The sequence below is a fragment of the Takifugu rubripes genome, chromosome 20 (genome assembly GCF_901000725.2).
Source record: "Takifugu rubripes chromosome 20, fTakRub1.2, whole genome shotgun sequence".
Lineage (NCBI taxonomy): Eukaryota > Metazoa > Chordata > Actinopteri > Tetraodontiformes > Tetraodontidae > Takifugu > Takifugu rubripes.
The window spans coordinates 1437783-1456533 of NC_042304.1; the positions used below are offsets into that span (position 1 = coordinate 1437783).

An 18751-nucleotide genomic window follows, 5' to 3' on the forward strand; every position below is an offset into this window, starting at 1 on the left:
AAGGCTTATATAAGGCACCAGACAGATTGTTTTTGTTTGGTCCAATATGGCTCTTTCAACATTTTGGGTTTCTGACCCCTGCTCTACGGTTTTAGATAAGACATCTGAGAGTTTTATGGAACCTGTACAAGTTATTTTACAGGCATTTCTGGCTCTAGCAAACATATGTTGAACTTTTTTCTTGACAGAACATACTGCATTTACTGTGTGTGATATTTTATAACCACAGCATAAAAGTGACTCTCAAGGAGATAAAAAGCTACTACTGTACAATGATATACATCTGCCAACAGGGAGTGCAGCAGCTTCCTCAGAACACACCTTCCTGAGCCCTTGCCTGATCAGAGGTCAAATCACAGAGGGTGTTACAACTATACAGATTGGCAAACAATAAAATTGGGCTCTCCATAATGATAATTCCGATTATAATAATTTGTAGATATAGCAATCTTATGTCCTTCTTTCAGTTTACCACATTTCTTACTTTTCCTTGTTCAGTCTTGTTCAGATAATAATAATAATAATAATAATAATAATAATAATAATAATAATAATAATAATACAACTTTGTGGTTGTGTCATCGGATTTGCGGCCGCATGTTCTGGACACTCGGGTGAAGAGAGGGGCGGAGCTGTCAACTGATCACCACCTGGTGGTGAGTTGGCTCCGATGGTGGGGAAGAATGCTGGACAGACCCGGCAGGCCCAAACATGTTGTGAGGGTCTGCTGGGAACGGCTGGTAGAGTCTCCTGTCAGAAGGACCTTCAACTCACACCTCCGGGAGAGCTTTGACCATGTCCCCGGGAAGGTGGGGGACATTGAGTCCGAGTGGACCATGTTCCGTGCCTCCATTGTTGAGGCAGCTGACCGGTGCTGTGGCCGCAAGGTGGTTGGTGCCTGTCGTGGCGGCAACAACCGAACCCACTGGTGGACACCAGCGGTGAGGGATACCGTCAAGCTGAAGAAGGAGTCGTATCGGGCCTTACTGGCCTGTGGGACTCCTGAGGCAGCAGATAGGTACCAGCAAGCCAAGTGGAGTGCAGCTACGGCTGTTGCCGAGGCAAAGACCCGGGCATGGGAAGAGTTCAGTGAGGCCATGGAGAACGACTTTTGGACGGCATCGAAAAGTTGCTGGACCACCATCAGGCGTCTGAGGAAGGGGAAGCAGCGCAGAGAGCAGTGAGACCCCCGGGAAGACCCAGGACATGTTGGAGAGATTATGTCTCTCGACTGGTCTGGGAACGTCTCGGGATCCCTCCGGATGAGCTGGAAGAAGTAGCTGGGGAGAGGGAAGTTATTGGAAATGTGATTCTTACATAAATCATTTTTTCATTTTTTATTAACAAGAAGTGGGAGAAAAAATGATTTATGTAAGAAGCACACTTCCAATAATCTATCAGGATTGATTCATAAACTCCAAAAAATAGTTATTTATGAATGTTTCCTCCATCTCTCTGAGTACCCATCATTGGAACGGTGGTTCTTTTCACTGTACTGAAACCGCTCATTAATATGATTTTTTCAAAACATTTATTGAATCGTTCATTACTTATCGGGAGCTCTATTGATGACTCAAGAGAGAGACAGAGAGTTGGAGAGAGAGAGAGGAAAAATTAGAAAGAAAGGAACACCATCCAAGAGGGATTCCATGGGCAATCAAATGTGTGCTATGTTGTCATTAACATTAAACATTATTTTTCTGTCTGACAGGCCAAGGTTTATACTGTCATTCCTGGTGCTTTCCAAGCACCAGGAACTGCACAGCCTGTATACAGATTGTGACCTAGATGGCTTCACCTTGTCTACCAGCACAGTTGCCACCTCAATGTTGGCAGTCTTTGCACCAGATGTGCCTGATGGATTTGGTCTTCACTATTTTCTTCAGGATAATGCCATAAATTGCTTTTTTGCTAGCTACCAGGCTGACAGTCACAAGGATTTTAGTCGATGTGTGAACAAGTCTTTAGAAGACATTTTCACTGTCCTAGAAGAAAAAACCCTCAGTTAAATATACCTGTGGTTGGTGGTGGTTTACTTGTGGCCCCCAGTCTCTAAAGTTAGAACAGGGGGGTGGAGCATTTAGGGGTACAGAAACCTGATCAACTGAACAGGCGTATGTCTCCCATTCATGGCCTCCTCTCCTCTCCTCTCCTCTCCTCTCCTCTCCTCTCCTCTCCTCTCCTCTCCTCTCCTCTCCTCTCCTCTCCTCTATGAGAAGAATTATTGTAATTGTTATTAGTATCATCCTTAAATGCTATGATATGTAGATTTTGAGTGTTTGAGGAATGTTGACAGGAAAAGAAGAACATGAGAGTGTTTTGTAAAAGTGCTGAAGCTGCTTACAACCAAGCCCAGCACCCAGATGTATCCTGTTGGTCAAGATTAGAGAAGTTCGTTAAGATGGGAGAAGATGTCAGAAGGCAATGAGTTATGAGATCCTGTTTAGACACCCATTTTGTTTGCACCAATAAAAGAGGTGAGCGAGCAGCAGACAAACAGAGTTGACAGAGAAAGCTTGAACTGCTGCTCGACTCTCCCTTGCAAGGAACTCCTGTTGTTTGCCTGGTTGATCTGAGTCTAGTGAACGAACAGCGCAGGTGATCAAAACTTCACCCTCACACCTCCTTTTCCTGTCCTCCCCCTTTTCCTCCTTGACTGACAGATAGATAGATAGATAGATAGATAGATAGATAGATAGATAGATAGATAGATAGATAGATAGATAGATAGATAGATAGATAGATAGATAGATAGATAGATAGATAGATAGATAGATAGATAGATAGATAGATAGTAGCTCCCTATCTAAAGGGATAGCCACCTTTATAGCTATATGTTAGCCTGCCGACCTCCAACCCTGCTGACCCACTCTACTCTTATACCAGCAGCTTTTACTATTAATTTATTTCCCTGATCTCTGCCTATTCTCTCCTCTACCCGTCCACCCCCTTCTCCTCTCTCTCTATCCAGCCGGCCGTCAGCAGGAGGGTTCCTCTACATCAGGGGTCACCAACGCAGTGCCCGTGGGCACCAAGTCGCCCGCAATGACCACCTGAGTCGCCCGCAAGCCTGTTCTAAAAATAGCAAAACTCGCAAGTGAGGTGCGTCTAAGAAAAAAATTTCTACCGCTATTTTTTTTGAAAGCACACCTGCAATTACATAGATTTTAAAATGACAATGTCTTAAAATAAAAATATAAATAAAGTGAAGGTGAACTCTGACCTAGTTCAAAGGTTCAGTATTGTGCGCATGAAAGAACCTTTGCACCTGTGGAGAATAAACTAGCGGGCAGTGAAGATGGTGAGTGGAGGGCAATTTTCTACCCCAAAAACATGGCAAAAAGAAGACAGTAAATTTATCATTTTCAAATTGAATGGGAGGAAGAGTAATTTTTTACTACTGTGAAAGGAAGGTGTGTATGTTGCATTTGTGGGGCGACTGTGATGACGGTGAAGCAGCACAATGTGGCGCGACGCTTCACTACGCGTCATGAAAGCTACAATGCTTATTCTAACTACCCACCGGGAAGCATTCTACAGTCAGAGAAGGCCCAGGAGTTAAAAAGTGTGTTTATAAAATGGAACAGATTTTGAGCACAATTGCAGTAGATTTGTTCAGTTAAGATTTATTCAATATGAAAGTAAATTTTTTTTAAAATGTTGCATAACTTTTTAAAACATGGTTAAACATAGTTTATGAATTGTTAAAATGGTTTAATTTTGTTGTGAATCTTCTCCTGGTGGTAGCCGAGATGTGTTGATGAGGAAGGAATCTTCGCAGACACCGACTTGGTTATCAAAGATGTTTATTGGAGAGAACAGTCAGGTATCAATCGGACGCTGCAGCATGCCCGAGGGAGGTTTCGTGGTCCCGATGGTGAAGAACTCCGAGGTGTCTACATCGATACCTCCTTCTTATACAGTCAAGTAAACACATTCTTTTCTGATGACCTCACGATATACAATATGGCCAACCCAATGGTATAGCGTTCAGTTATTACCAAAAAAGGGAATGGTGAAGATGCTTCATGCTGTACATCCTCATATGGAGAGCAACCAGGGGCCCACAGGCTCCAGTGTCATCTTTTAGCAGCTCCTTTTACATAAAGGAAGAAGACACAGGACACACATGTGGAGCATGTCCTAATATGGTGCTTAGGCTGGCTGCTAAACACATTGCGGCCTTACAGACGTAAAGCCTGCATAGAACGGGTCAGATACTACAGTTTCTTATGGTTGAAAGGGTCTGGTGAAAACTCGACATTTTATTCTGATCAAATGTAGAAGTGATCATCTGAACAATTTCTGAGATTAATAATAAGAAAGTGTTGAATATTGATCTTTTCTGTTACCCACTCTAAGTTATTGATACACACACACAGACACACAATTTGTTATTTTAGAGGAGTGTGTCAAGCTGTAGCCCTTCACACGACTTGGTACCCATGACGTAGCTCTTGGTTTCAAAAAGGTTGCTGACCCCTGCTCTACATGATCCCGGTCCTGCTCAAGGTTTCTTCCTGTTAAAGGGAAGTTTTTTCTTTCTACTGTTGCTTGTTGGGGGTCAGGCCCTGGGATTCTGTAAAATGCCTAGAAACAACTTTTATTTTAACAGATGATACCTAAATAAAGGTTGATTAGATTTGATTTATTTATGTTAAAGCCAACTTAACACCATTTTAGCAGAGTGTGACATGATGAAGGGCCACGCCCTACCTGTGCTCACTACAATGGGTGCACTGGGTTATTGCAAATGATGAGCGAGTGTGAAAAAAATGTTAGCCAATCATAAACAACCTCTATCCCACTGCACTTCAGACAAAAAACAGTGAGGTAAGGTAAAACCAAACACCAGCCAGCACAGAAACACGAGACACAACCGCATTCGCCTCAATGGACACCTCTTGGTAGCCTACCAAGCTTGTCAGGAAGTCCCTGTAAAAGTCACTTAAAAGATCATGGTCCATAATGGTTTTACAGGAAATCCAGGACTGCAATGGTGAGAGACTGTAGTGAGGAAGTGCAGCTGCTTTTGTTAGCATGCTTTCTGGGACAGTTAGCTGCAGCTTCTTAGAAAGAAAATACCCATTCACACCAGAGTCCCGGGGTTTCATACCATGAAGTTTAAGTCTGCATTCACGATTCCTCAGTGTGTCTTCTATGGAACACCTGCATTTTTTCCTCTCTCTCTGGGCCGTGTTGGTCTCCTTCTCCTGAGGGTGGTAAAGACCAAGTAGATTACAACAATTGGTCAGGATGCATCAGGACACGGGTCCAATGAGCCCGCTGTATTTTCAGGTCAATGCCTTGATGCTAGCAACTCACTTTCCCTATTCCCCCTCTGCCGCTCCATAGATGAATGTTGTTTTTTCTCGATCAGGATTCTAATTGGGTTAATTTTTTCTGCACGAATCTTTGTTGGTTGAAATATGTGCAGAGTGTCTTAGTTGCCTCCTCGATCCTTCCCTCCACCTTTTCCATCCAGGACCTCATCAATACGGTATGACTCTGCACTGGCATTGCAAGATTATTGAGCTTCCACTTGACTTCTTGCCTCACTTAATTAATTTCCTCTTTTGTACAATCATTCTGCCACAGAATATCATTCTTTAGCCTATTAATTGCATTAACTGATGATACATCCAGAGTCCAGGTCTGTTCCTGAATTCCTCTGACTTGCCGCTACTCCACTACGGGTGTTAGCTTGAACTAGTCCTGTGTTGCTAGCATTCGACGTTGAGTTGTGTTTATTTTGTCTTTTGGTATTTTTTCCTTTTTACCTCGGTCTTTGGTGATTCTTCCTCCAGTCCCTCCACTAAGAAAGCAACCAAAGAGAGTAATGCAGCATTTAAAGCTAGCTATGTGGTTAGTGAGATGATTGCTAAAGCAGGAAAGCCATTCACAGAGGGTGAATTTGTCAAAAAAGTGCATATTAGAAGCTGCAGGTATTGTCTGTCCAGAAAAGAAAGATCAGTTTAGCAACATCAGCCTTTCTGCCAACACCATGGCAGAGAGCATTTCTGACCTGTCAAGTGATATTTATGATCAACTTTGTGAGAAAGCAAAATGTTTCAGTGTATTTTCAGTGAGGATATTTCGTATCTCATCGTCTTCTCTACTGTAGTTAGTTTGGTTGATAAGCCACGGTCCATAAGTTTTCCCATTATGCTCTATAACGGGACACTTGAACACGTAGCTATAACACTCCTGCGCGTGCATCTCGTCGATCATCTGCTCCATCTTGAAGATAGTTACTTTACTTCCTCCTGTCCGCCTCTTATATACTGTTACTATCCCCGCCCAGTTACGACACACCCACTACCAAGTCAGTCCCACTAAACCAAGTAACCATCCTAACCATCCTGGGCACACACCCATAGTCTATGCCTATTATTATAATACAGCAACCAAACCAAGCACACCAACTGAGTGTAGTATTGGCGCATGCGCCAACCGAGGGGGATTATATATTACACAGCCCCAAACATGTCTTTTTCAAAGCCTGCAGTCAAGAAAAAGGTTGGTGATGAAGACAGACAATTTCAGGAAAAGTGGGAAATATAATATTTCTTTGTTGAGCACAGGGGTACCCCGACGTGTCTTATTTGCAGAGAGAAAGTTGCAGTGCACAAGGAATACAATTTGAAACGTCATTTCACAACTAGGCATGCTGAGGAGTGTGCAAAATACCAGGGAGATGAGAGAGCCAACCGGGTTGCCAATCTTAAAACACGTCTATTGAGGCAACACGATTTCTTTAAGAAAGCAACCAAAGAGAGTAATGCAGCATTTGAAGCTAGCTATGTGGTTAGTGAGATGATTGCTAAAGCAGGAGAGCCATTCACAGAGGGTGAATTTGTCAAAAAATTGCATATTAGAAGCTGCAGGTATTGTCTGTCCAGAAAAGAAAGATCAGTTTAGCAACATCAGCCTTTCTGCCAACACCATGGCAGAGAGCATTTCTGACCTGTCAAGTGATATTTATGATCAACTTTGTGAGAAAGTAAAATGTTTCAGTGTATTTTCAGTGAGGATATTTCGTATCTCATCGTCTTCTCTAATGTAGTTAGTTTGGTTGATAAGCCACGGTCCATAACTTTTCCCATTATGCTCTATAACGGGACACTTGAACACGTAGCTATAACACTCCTGCGCGTGCATCTCGTCGATCATCTGCTCCATCTTGAAGATAGTTACTTTACTTCCTCCTGTCCGCCTCTTATATACTGTTACTATCCCCGCCCAGTTACGACACGCCCACTACCAAGTCAGTCCCACTAAACCAAGTAACCATCCTAACCATCCTGGGCACACACCCATAGTCTATGCCTATTATTATAATACAGCAACCAAACCAAGCACACCAACTGAGTGTAGTATTGGCGCATGCGCCAACCGAGGGGGATTATATATTACACAGCCCCAAACATGTCTTTTTCAAAGCCTGCAGTCAAGAAAAAGGTTGGTGATGAAGACAGACAATTTCAGGAAAAGTGGGAAATATAATATTTCTTTGTTGAGCAGAGGGGCACCCCGACGTGTCTCATTTGCAGAGAGAAAGTTGCAGTGCACAAGGAATACAATTTGAAACGTCATTTCACAACTAGGCATGCTGAGGAGTATGCAAAATACCAGGGAGATGAGAGAGCCAACCGGGTTGCCAATCTTAAAACACGTCTATTGAGGCAACACGATTTCTTTAAGAAAGCAACCAAAGAGAGTAATGCAGCATTTGAAGCTAGCTATGTGGTTAGTGAGATGATTGCTAAAGCAGGAGAGCCATTCACAGAGGGTGAATTTGTCAAAAAATTGCATATTAGATGCTGCAGGTATTGTCTGTCCAGAAAAGAAAGATCAGTTTAGCAACATCAGCCTTTCTGCCAACACCATGGCAGAGAGCATTTCTGACCTGTCAAGTGATATTTATGATCAACTTTGTGAGAAAGCAAAATGTTTCAGTGTATTTTCAGTGAGGATATTTCGTATCTCATCGTCTTCTCTAATGTAGTTAGTTTGGTTGATAAGCCACGGTCCATAAGTTTTCCCATTATGCTCTATAACGGGACACTTGAACACGTAGCTATAACACTCCTGCGCGTGCATCTCGTCGATCATCTGCTCCATCTTGAAGATAGTTATTTTACTTCCTCCTGTCCGCCTCTTATATACTGTTACTATCCCCGCCCAGTTACGACACGCCCACTACCAAGTCAGTCCCACTAAACCAAGTAACCATCCTAACCATCCTGGGCACACACCCATAGTCCATGCCAATTATTATAATACAGCAACCAAACCAAGCACACCAACTGAGTGTAGTATTGGCGCATGCGCCAACCGAGGGGGATTATATATTACACAGCCCCAAACATGTCTTTTTCAAAGCCTGCAGTCAAGAAAAAGGTTGGTGATGAAGACAGACAATTTCAGGAAAAGTGGGAAATATAATATTTCTTTGTTGAGCACAGGGGTACCCCGACGTGTCTTATTTGCAGAGAGAAAGTTGCAGTGCACAAGGAATACAATTTGAAACGTCATTTCACAACTAGGCATGCTGAGGAGTGTGCAAAATACCAGGGAGATGAGAGAGCCAACCGGGTTGCCAATCTTAAAACACGTCTATTGAGGCAACACGATTTCTTTAAGAAAGCAACCAAAGAGAGTAATGCAGCATTTGAAGCTAGCTATGTGGTTAGTGAGATGATTGCTAAAGCAGGAAAGCCATTCACAGAGGGTGAATTTGTCAAAAAAGTGCATATTAGAAGCTGCAGGTATTGTCTGTCCAGAAAAGAAAGATCAGTTTAGCAACATCAGCCTTTCTGCCAACACCATGGCAGAGAGCATTTCTGACCTGTCAAGTGATATTTATGATCAACTTTGTGAGAAAGCAAAATGTTTCAGTGTATTTTCAGTGAGGATATTTCGTATCTCATCGTCTTCTCTAATGTAGTTAGTTTGGTTGATAAGCCACGGTCCATAAGTTTTCCCATTATGCTCTATAACGGGACACTTGAACACGTAGCTATAACACTCCTGCGCGTGCATCTCGTCGATCATCTGCTCCATCTTGAAGATAGTTACTTTACTTCCTCCTGTCCGCCTCTTATATACTGTTACTATCCCCGCCCAGTTACGACACGCCCACTACCAAGTCAGTCCCACTAAACCAAGTAACCATCCTAACCATCCTGGGCACACACCCATAGTCTATGCCTATTATTATAATACAGCAACCAAACCAAGCACACCAACTGAGTGTAGTATTGGCGCATGCGCCAACCGAGGGGGATTATATATTACACAGCCCCAAACATGTCTTTTTCAAAGCCTGCAGTGAAGAAAAAGGTTGGTGATGAAGACAGACAATTTCAGGAAAAGTGAGAAATATAATATTTCTTTGTTGAGCAGAGGGGCACCCCGACGTGTCTTATTTGCAGAGAGAAAGTTGCAGTGCACAAGGAATACAATTTGAAACGTCATTTCACAACTAGGCATGCTGAGGAGTGTGCAAAATACCAGGGAGATGAGAGAGCCAACCGGGTTGCCAATCTTAAAACACGTCTATTGAGGCAACACGATTTCTTTAAGAAAGCAACCAAAGAGAGTAATGCAGCATTTGAAGCTAGCTATGTGGTTAGTGAGATGATTGCTAAAGCAGGAGAGCCATTCACAGAGGGTGAATTTGTCAAAAAAGTGCATATTAGAAGCTGCAGGTATTGTCTGTCCAGAAAAGAAAGATCAGTTTAGCAACATCAGCCTTTCTGCCAACACCATGGCAGAGAGCATTTCTGACCTGTCAAGTGATATTTATGATCAACTTTGTGAGAAAGCAAAATGTTTCAGTGTATTTTCAGTGAGGATATTTCGTATCTCATCGTCTTCTCTAATGTAGTTAGTTTGGTTGATAAGCCACGGTCCATAAGTTTTCCCATTATGCTCTATAACGGGACACTTGAACACGTAGCTATAACACTCCTGCGCGTGCATCTCGTCGATCATCTGCTCCATCTTGAAGATAGTTACTTTACTTCCTCCTGTCCGCCTCTTATATACTGTTACTATCCCCGCCCAGTTACGACAAGCCCACTACCAAGTCAGTCCCACTAAACCAAGTAACCATCCTAACCATCCTGGGCACACACCCATAGTCCTATGCCTATTATTATAATACAGCAACCAAACCAAGCACACCAACTGAGTGTAGTATTGGCGCATGCGCCAACCGAGGGGGATTATATATTACACAGCCCCAAACATGTCTTTTTCAAAGCCTGCAGTGAAGAAAAAGGTTGGTGATGAAGACAGACAATTTCAGGAAAAGTGGGAAATATAATATTTCTTTCTTGAGCAGAGGGGCACCCCGACGTGTCTTATTTGCAGAGAGAAAGTTGCAGTGCACAAGGAATACAATTTGAAACGTCATTTCACAACTAGGCATGCTGAGGAGTATGCAAAATACCAGGGAGATGAGAGAGCCAACCGGGTTGCCAATCTTAAAACACGTCTATTGAGGCAACACGATTTCTTTAAGAAAGCAACCAAAGAGAGTAATGCAGCATTTGAAGCTAGCTATGTGGTTAGTGAGATGATTGCTAAAGCAGGAGAGCCATTCACAGAGGGTGAATTTGTCAAAAAAGTGCATATTAGAAGCTGCAGGTATTGTCTGTCCAGAAAAGAAAGATCAGTTTAGCAACATCAGCCTTTCTGCCAACACCATGGCAGAGAGCATTTCTGACCTGTCAAGTGATATTTATGATCAACTTTGTGAGAAAGCAAAATGTTTCAGTGTATTTTCAGTGAGGATATTTCGTATCTCATCGTCTTCTCTAATGTAGTTAGTTTGGTTGATAAGCCACGGTCCATAAGTTTTCCCATTATGCTCTATAACGGGACACTTGAACACGTAGCTATAACACTCCTGCGCGTGCATCTCGTCGATCATCTGCTCCATCTTGAAGATAGTTACTTTACTTCCTCCTGTCCGCCTCTTATATACTGTTACTATCCCCGCCCAGTTACGACACGCCCACTACCAAGTCAGTCCCACTAAACCAAGTAACCATCCTAACCATCCTGGGCACACACCCATAGTCCATGCCAATTATTATAATACAGCAACCAAACCAAGCACACCAACTGAGTGTAGTATTGGCGCATGCGCCAACCGAGGGGGATTATATATTACACAGCCCCAAACATGTCTTTTTCAAAGCCTGCAGTCAAGAAAAAGGTTGGTGATGAAGACAGACAATTTCAGGAAAAGTGGGAAATATAATATTTCTTTGTTGAGCAGAGGGGCACCCCGACGTGTCTTATTTGCAGAGAGAAAGTTGCAGTGCACAAGGAATACAATTTGAAACGTCATTTCACAACTAGGCATGCTGAGGAGTATGCAAAATACCAGGGAGATGAGAGAGCCAACCGGGTTGCCAATCTTAAAACACGTCTATTGAGGCAACACGATTTCTTTAAGAAAGCAACCAGAGAGAGTAATGCAGCATTTGAAGCTAGCTATGTGGTTAGTGAGATGATTGCTAAAGCAGGAGAGCCATTCACAGAGGGTGAATTTGTCAAAAAATTGCATATTAGAAGCTGCAGGTATTGTCTGTCCAGAAAAGAAAGATCAGTTTAGCAACATCAGCCTTTCTGCCAACACCATGGCAGAGAGCATTTCTGACCTGTCAAGTGATATTTATGATCAACTTTGTGAGAAAGCAAAATGTTTCAGTGTATTTTCAGTGAGGATATTTCGTATCTCATCGTCTTCTCTAATGTAGTTAGTTTGGTTGATAAGCCACGGTCCATAAGTTTTCCCATTATGCTCTATAACGGGACACTTGAACACGTAGCTATAACACTCCTGCGCGTGCATCTCGTCGATCATCTGCTCCATCTTGAAGATAGTTACTTTACTTCCTCCTGTCCGCCTCTTATATACTGTTACTATCCCCGCCCAGTTACGACACGCCCACTACCAAGTCAGTCCCACTAAACCAAGTAACCATCCTAACCATCCTGGGCACACACCCATAGTCCATGCCAATTATTATAATACAGCAACCAAACCAAGCACACCAACTGAGTGTAGTATTGGCGCATGCGCCAACCGAGGGGGATTATATATTACACAGCCCCAAACATGTCTTTTTCAAAGCCTGCAGTCAAGAAAAAGGTTGGTGATGAAGACAGACAATTTCAGGAAAAGTGGGAAATATAATATTTCTTTGTTGAGCAGAGGGGCACCCCGACGTGTCTTATTTGCAGAGAGAAAGTTGCAGTGCACAAGGAATACAATTTGAAACGTCATTTCACAACTAGGCATGCTGAGGAGTGTGCAAAATACCAGGGAGATGAGAGAGCCAACCGGGTTGCCAATCTTAAAACACGTCTATTGAGGCAACACGATTTCTTTAAGAAAGCAACCAAAGAGAGTAATGCAGCATTTGAAGCTAGCTATGTGGTTAGTGAGATGATTGCTAAAGCAGGAGAGCCATTCACAGAGGGTGAATTTGTCAAAAAAGTGCATATTAGAAGCTGCAGGTATTGTCTGTCCAGAAAAGAAAGATCAGTTTAGCAACATCAGCCTTTCTGCCAACACCATGGCAGAGAGCATTTCTGACCTGTCAAGTGATATTTATGATCAACTTTGTGAGAAAGCAAAATGTTTCAGTGTATTTTCAGTGAGGATATTTCGTATCTCATCGTCTTCTCTAATGTAGTTAGTTTGGTTGATAAGCCACGGTCCATAAGTTTTCCCATTATGCTCTATAACGGGACACTTGAACACGTAGCTATAACACTCCTGCGCGTGCATCTCGTCGATCATCTGCTCCATCTTGAAGATAGTTACTTTACTTCCTCCTGTCCGCCTCTTATATACTGTTACTATCCCCGCCCAGTTACGACACGCCCACTACCAAGTCAGTCCCACTAAACCAAGTAACCATCCTAACCATCCTGGGCACACACCCATAGTCCATGCCAATTATTATAATACAGCAACCAAACCAAGCATACCAACTGAGTGTAGTATTGGCGCATGCGCCAACCGAGGGGGATTATATATTACACAGCCCCAAACATGTCTTTTTCAAAGCCTGCAGTCAAGAAAAAGGTTGGTGATGAAGACAGACAATTTCAGGAAAAGTGGGAAATATAATATTTCTTTGTTGAGCAGAGGGGCACCCCGACGTGTCTTATTTGCAGAGAGAAAGTTGCAGTGCACAAGGAATACAATTTGAAACGTCATTTCACAACTAGGCATGCTGAGGAGTATGCAAAATACCAGGGAGATGAGAGAGCCAACCGGGTTGCCAATCTTAAAACACGTCTATTGAGGCAACACGATTTCTTTAAGAAAGCAACCAAAGAGAGTAATGCAGCATTTGAAGCTAGCTATGTGGTTAGTGAGATGATTGCTAAAGCAGGAAAGCCATTCACAGAGGGTGAATTTGTCAAAAAAGTGCATATTAGAAGCTGCAGGTATTGTCTGTCCAGAAAAGAAAGATCAGTTTAGCAACATCAGCCTTTCTGCCAACACCATGGCAGAGAGCATTTCTGACCTGTCAAGTGATATTTATGATCAACTTTGTGAGAAAGCAAAATGTTTCAGTGTATTTTCAGTGAGGATATTTCGTATCTCATCGTCTTCTCTAATGTAGTTAGTTTGGTTGATAAGCCACGGTCCATAAGTTTTCCCATTATGCTCTATAACGGGACACTTGAACACGTAGCTATAACACTCCTGCGCGTGCATCTCGTCGATCATCTGCTCCATCTTGAAGATAGTTACTTTACTTCCTCCTGTCCGCCTCTTATATACTGTTACTATCCCCGCCCAGTTACGACACGCCCACTACCAAGTCAGTCCCACTAAACCAAGTAACCATCCTAACCATCCTGGGCACACACCCATAGTCCATGCCAATTATTATAATACAGCAACCAAACCAAGCACACCAACTGAGTGTAGTATTGGCGCATGCGCCAACCGAGGGGGATTATATATTACACAGCCCCAAACATGTCTTTTTCAAAGCCTGCAGTCAAGAAAAAGGTTGGTGATGAAGACAGACAATTTCAGGAAAAGTGGGAAATATAATATTTCTTTGTTGAGCAGAGGGGCACCCCGACGTGTCTTATTTGCGGAGAGAAAGTTGCAGTGCACAAGGAATACAATTTGAAACGTCATTTCACAACTAGGCATGCTGAGGAGTATGCAAAATACCAGGGAGATGAGAGAGCCAACCGGGTTGCCAATCTTAAAACACGTCTATTGAGGCAACACGATTTCTTTAAGAAAGCAACCAAAGAGAGTAATGCAGCATTTGAAGCTAGCTATGTGGTTAGTGAGATGATTGCTAAAGCAGGAAAGCCATTCACAGAGGGTGAATTTGTCAAAAAAGTGCATATTAGAAGCTGCAGGTATTGTCTGTCCAGAAAAGAAAGATCAGTTTAGCAACATCAGCCTTTCTGCCAACACCATGGCAGAGAGCATTTCTGACCTGTCAAGTGATATTTATGATCAACTTTGTGAGAAAGCAAAATGTTTCAGTGTATTTTCAGTGAGGATATTTCGTATCTCATCGTCTTCTCTAATGTAGTTAGTTTGGTTGATAAGCCACGGTCCATAAGTTTTCCCATTATGCTCTATAACGGGACACTTGAACACGTAGCTATAACACTCCTGCGCGTGCATCTCGTCGATCATCTGCTCCATCTTGAAGATAGTTACTTTACTTCCTCCTGTCCGCCTCTTATATACTGTTACTATCCCCGCCCAGTTACGACACGCCCACTACCAAGTCAGTCCCACTAAACCAAGTAACCATCCTAACCATCCTGGGCACACACCCATAGTCCATGCCAATTATTATAATACAGCAACCAAACCAAGCACACCAACTGAGTGTAGTATTGGCGCATGCGCCAACCGAGGGGGATTATATATTACACAGCCCCAAACATGTCTTTTTCAAAGCCTGCAGTCAAGAAAAAGGTTGGTGATGAAGAAAGACAATTTCAGGAAAAGTGGGAAATATAATATTTCTTTGTTGAGCAGAGGGGCACCCCGACGTGTCTTATTTGCAGAGAGAAAGTTGCAGTGCACAAGGAATACAATTTGAAACGTCATTTCACAACTAGGCATGCTGAGGAGTATGCAAAATACCAGGGAGATGAGAGAGCCAACCGGGTTGCCAATCTTAAAACACGTCTATTGAGGCAACACGATTTCTTTAAGAAAGCAACCAAAGAGAGTAATGCAGCATTTGAAGCTAGCTATGTGGTTAGTGAGATGATTGCTAAAGCAGGAGAGCCATTCACAGAGGGTGAATTTGTCAAAAAAGTGCATATTAGAAGCTGCAGGTATTGTCTGTCCAGAAAAGAAAGATCAGTTTAGCAACATCAGCCTTTCTGCCAACACCATGGCAGAGAGCATTTCTGACCTGTCAAGTGATATTTATGATCAACTTTGTGAGAAAGCAAAATGTTTCAGTGTATTTTCAGTGAGGATATTTCGTATCTCATCGTCTTCTCTAATGTAGTTAGTTTGGTTGATAAGCCACGGTCCATAAGTTTTCCCATTATGCTCTATAACGGGACACTTGAACACGTAGCTATAACACTCCTGCGCGTGCATCTCGTCGATCATCTGCTCCATCATGAAGATAGTTACTTTACTTCCTCCTGTCCGCCTCTTATATACTGTTACTATCCCCGCCCAGTTACGACACGCCCACTACCAAGTCAGTCCCACTAAACCAAGTAACCATCCTAACCATCCTGGGCACACACCCATAGTCTATGCCTATTATTATAATACAGCAACCAAACCAAGCACACCAACTGAGTGTAGTATTGGCGCATGCGCCAACCGAGGGGGATTATATATTACACAGCCCCAAACATGTCTTTTTCAAAGCCTGCAGTCAAGAAAAAGGTTGGTGATGAAGACAGACAATTTCAGGAAAAGTGGGAAATATAATATTTCTTTGTTGAGCAGAGGGGCACCCCGACGTGTCTTATTTGCAGAGAGAAAGTTGCAGTGCACAAGGAATACAATTTGAAACGTCATTTCACAACTAGGCATGCTGAGGAGTATGCAAAATACCAGGGAGATGAGAGAGCCAACCGGGTTGCCAATCTTAAAACACGTCTATTGAGGCAACACGACTTCTTTAAGAAAGCAACCAAAGAGAGTAATGCAGCATTTGAAGCTAGCTATGTGGTTAGTGAGATGATTGCTAAAGCAGGAAAGCCATTCACAGAGGGTGAATTTGTCAAAAAAAAGTGCATATTAGAAGCTGCAGGTATTGTCTGTCCAGAAAAGAAAGATCAGTTTAGCAACATCAGCCTTTCTGCCAACACCATGGCAGAGAGCATTTCTGACCTGTCAAGTGATATTTATGATCAACTTTGTGAGAAAGCAAAATGTTTCAGTGTATTTTCAGTGAGGATATTTCGTATCTCATCGTCTTCTCTAATGTAGTTAGTTTGGTTGATAAGCCACGGTCCATAAGTTTTCCCATTATGCTCTATAACGGGACACTTGAACACGTAGCTATAACACTCCTGCGCGTGCATCTCGTCGATCATCTGCTCCATCATGAAGATAGTTACTTTACTTCCTCCTGTCCGCCTCTTATATACTGTTACTATCCCCGCCCAGTTACGACACGCCCACTACCAAGTCAGTCCCACTAAACCAAGTAACCATCCTAACCATCCTGGGCACACACCCATAGTCTATGCCTATTATTATAATACAGCAACCAAACCAAGCACACCAACTGAGTGTAGTATTGGCGCATGCGCCAACCGAGGGGGATTATATATTACACAGCCCCAAACATGTCTTTTTCAAAGCCTGCAGTCAAGAAAAAGGTTGGTGATGAAGACAGACAATTTCAGGAAAAGTGGGAAATATAATATTTCTTTGTTGAGCAGAGGGGCACCCCGACGTGTCTTATTTGCAGAGAGAAAGTTGCAGTGCACAAGGAATACAATTTGAAACGTCATTTCACAACTAGGCATGCTGAGGAGTATGCAAAATACCAGGGAGATGAGAGAGCCAACCGGGTTGCCAATCTTAAAACACGTCTATTGAGGCAACACGATTTCTTTAAGAAAGCAACCAAAGAGAGTAATGCAGCATTTGAAGCTAGCTATGTGGTTAGTGAGATGATTGCTAAAGCAGGAAAGCCATTCACAGAGGGTGAATTTGTCAAAAAAAGTGCATATTAGAAGCTGCAGGTATTGTCTGTCCAGAAAAGAAAGATCAGTTTAGCAACATCAGCCTTTCTGCCAACACCATGGCAGAGAGCATTTCTGACCTGTCAAGTGATATTTATGATCAACTTTGTGAGAAAGCAAAATGTTTCAGTGTATTTTCAGTGAGGATATTTCGTATCTCATCGTCTTCTCTAATGTAGTTAGTTTGGTTGATAAGCCACGGTCCATAAGTTTTCCCATTATGCTCTATAACGGGACACTTGAACACGTAGCTATAACACTCCTGCGCGTGCATCTCGTCGATCATCTGCTCCATCATGAAGATAGTTACTTTACTTCCTCCTGTCCGCCTCTTATATACTGTTACTATCCCCGCCCAGTTACGACACGCCCACTACCAAGTCAGTCCCACTAAACCAAGTAACCATCCTAACCATCCTGGGCACACACCCATAGTCTATGCCTATTATTATAATACAGCAACCAAACCAAGCACACCAACTGAGTGTAGTATTGGCGCATGCGCCAACCGAGGGGGATTATATATTACACAGCCCCAAACATGTCTTTTTCAAAGCCTGCAGTGAAGAAAAAGGTTGGTGATGAAGACAGACAATTTCAGGAAAAGTGGGAAATATAATATTTCTTTGTTGAGCAGAGGGGCACCCCGACGTGTCTTATTTGCAGAGAGAAAGTTGCAGTGCACAAGGAATACAATTTGAAACTGTCATTTCACAACTAGGCATGCTGAGGAGTATGCAAAATACCAGGGAGATGAGAGAGCCAACCGGGTTGCCAATCTTAAAACACGTCTATTGAGGCAACACGATTTCTTTAAGAAAGCAACCAAAGAGAGTAATGCAGCATTTGAAGCTAGCTATGTGGTTAGTGAGATGATTGCTAAAGCAGGAGAAGCCATTCACAGAGGGTGAATTTGTCAAAAAAGTGCATATTAGAAGCTGCAGGTATTGTCTGTCCAGAAAAGAAAGATCAGTTTAGCAACATCAGCCTTTCTGCCAACACCATGGCAGAGAGCATTTCTGACCTGTCAAGTGATATTTATGATCAACTTTGTGAGAAAGCAAAATGTTTCAGTGTATTTTCAGTGAGGATATTTCGTATCTCATCGTCTTCTCTAATGTAGTTAGTTTGGTTGATAAGCCACGGTCCATAAGTTTTCCCATTATGCTCTATAACGGGACACTTGAACACGTAGCTATAACACTCCTGCGCGTGCATCTCGTCGATCATCTGCTCCATCTTGAAGATAGTTACTTTACTTCCTCCTGTCCGCCTCTTATATACTGTTACTATCCCCGCCCAGTTACGACACGCCCACTACCAAGTCAGTCCCACTAAACCAAGTAACCATCCTAACCATCCTGGGCACACACCCATAGTCTATGCCTATTATTATAATACAGCAACCAAACCAAGCACACCAACTGAGTGTAGTATTGGCGCATGCGCCAACCGAGGGGGATTATATATTACACAGCCCCAAACATGTCTTTTTCAA

The 18751-nt window shown here is 42.8% G+C and overlaps 1 pseudogene; it reads left to right on the forward strand.

Annotated features, from left to right (window-relative positions):
* The window catches only part of LOC115247235 (carnitine O-palmitoyltransferase 2, mitochondrial-like), a 40249-nt pseudogene that overhangs the window by 7169 nt on the left and 14329 nt on the right, over window positions 1–18751 (forward strand).